General features: G+C 43.7%; 1 pseudogene; it reads right to left on the bottom strand.

Moving 5' to 3' along the window:
- Positions 1-540: 540 nt before the first annotated feature.
- On the bottom strand, positions 541-1,992 carry LOC136309417 (unconventional prefoldin RPB5 interactor pseudogene; annotated as a pseudogene).
- Between the last annotated feature and the right edge of the window lie 323 nt (positions 1,993-2,315).

Here is a 2,315-nt window from a genome sequence, read left to right as displayed (position 1 = left end):
CTTTATCCACTGTGCCACTACAGGTCAGGCCTTTGCCATAGAGACTATACATAGAAAGACAGTCCAAAAGGAGAGAGTGTTTAAATAGCCACCTAGCTGCAAAACCTACAAGAAGTAGATTTTTCTAAAGTGCCTTTAAAATGCTAAAGCAAGTAATATAATTATTGAATCCATTTGAAATTTTAAGTTTCTTTAAAATGATCCATCAGGTATGCATAACATCACAGCTGGTACAAAACAGCCTGTATTTAGTTTGAAAGACAAAACAATGCACATGAGCTGTATTCTTTGAAGAATAATTCAAAAAGCTGCACTCCCTCATAAGGCAAACTTAGACAAGAGTGCCGACAGTATTCAGAGAACTAACACAGCAAGCTGAATAGTGAAGTGCTCAAATGTTTACTTTGCCTTTTGGCTACCACTGATAAGAACAAGCCAACCTGCTGCCTGGTTAACTCAGGACCGGTATTTCACACTACATGGAACACATGTGTGATATGATTCTAAACAAACGCAAAATGAGGTTTTAGGATGTAAACTTCATTTCCTAGACAGGGCCTTATTTTTCTGCTGCACTCTGGCAGCTCTGAACTTTGACCCCTGTTTATAATCTCTCTGACACTTCCTTTTGGGGTGGTGGGCAGCACAGGATGGGCCATGGCTGGGTGTGGGGTTAAGGAGGATGATAAGCATTCTTTTTCTATTACAGCTCCAGAAAAGCCTCAGGTGTTCTTGATACGGGTGAAAGTTCCTTTCGATGATTTTCTTGTTGTTCCCCTTATGCTCATGATAGTGTCACTACAAGTGACCTCTTTACACGATGCTCCTCAGAAGGTCACGTGGATCATGGAAGCCACTGCAGACACTGTCCAGTTGCTGGACTTTGGAGTGGACTTCTGAGGGACACGGTCTGTGTTCAGCACACCAGCGAGAGGACGGTGTCCGCGGGAGTCCTGGTCCAGGCACCCAGCTGGGTGGCTGCTGCCACAGCTCTTTTTTCACTTCTGTTGGCTTCTTCCTTCTTTTTACTGAATTTTAAAGTAATATTTCCCCCCAGTATTTATTCATACCTTCTTTGTTTCTACAGTACAAAAAACCTATATTGTTGGTATAGAACTATCGCCAACCCTTAGCATCATGGATATTTTCATCTTCATCACCATCACCTTTATCACTGTGACAAGAACGTGAGCCATTCACTGAGCAGTGTCACTGACTGTACAAGTGGCCTCTGAGGAGCCCTGAGTTTGTGACATCCCTGTCACAGCTGTGGGGAGTCAGGGACACCATTACTGGATGTGTCACCGTCACATTTCTGCACTGATCTCTGTGTCTCTCTTTAGAGACATTGCATCTTCTCCATCAGCGATCATAGTCTCTGCTTCTTCTCAAGTTCACTCGGCAACACTTGCTCTTCAAGTTGAATCCATGGTTCCTTGTCAAAGCAAACCCTTAGAGTTTACATCATTTGCAAAATCTGCTTCACAAAAGCTGACATTTTTTATCTGGACTGAGGTTTAGAAGCAATTCAGTGTTTTCCTTTGAATTTGAAGTCATTTTTAATTTCTTCTGTTATGTCAACAATATCAACCTGTAGCATCACTCATTTTCTGCAAATCTTCTGTAAATTCAACTCCGGATTCAAAGTTTCTCATGACTTTTTAAAAGTCATGTATTATTTTTCTACATGTCCTCTCAAGTGCTGGACTAAGCCCTCAGCCTGTCGTGCTGAGCACTTTGCAAACCAATGTCCCCAAGTAAAGTGGTGACTTCATTAATCTGGACAAGTTTTCCTGGAATAGGCCAAGGGGCCACATGGTAGCATGATATTGTAGTACAACTTGTCAGGCAGGTACTGCCCCGTCTTTGCAGGACACTGGAGTCATCATCTCCATCTTCCCAGGGCGGGACTTTCTCTCCGGAGCTAGTGCTCCCCTTCTCCTGCTGCCTGCAGAGCCATGCCCTGGGAGGAGGTGGCAACGAACAACTCATTTCCCACCAGCCTTTGTGCTGCCAAGCAGGAACTCAGCATTTGTTAAAAAGAGGAAGAGTAAAAGTGACCTTCCGAACAAAAAGAGCTTAAAGCACTGCTGCTTGGGAAGCAGCTACTTCACATAAGTGTGGGGGGAAAAAAAACTTAAAAATCGAGCTATCTCCCTCAGTTATGAGAAGGGGGGGGGGACTGTTTCATAGGGGAGAGAAGGATGGTGGGGGATGGAGGAAGCAAGCTGTCTTGGAGAGATGGACATACATTTTTATCACTGGACATTTTCCAGTTCCTTTTGAGGACAGACTGCTAGCTTTCATTTTACAGA

This window comes from Saccopteryx bilineata, chromosome 6 (assembly GCF_036850765.1).
Source record: "Saccopteryx bilineata isolate mSacBil1 chromosome 6, mSacBil1_pri_phased_curated, whole genome shotgun sequence".
NCBI classification, from domain to species: Eukaryota; Metazoa; Chordata; class Mammalia; order Chiroptera; family Emballonuridae; genus Saccopteryx; species Saccopteryx bilineata.
The sequence above is the reverse complement of the archived record's forward strand: the minus strand, read 5'-3'. Positions and strand labels throughout refer to the sequence as shown.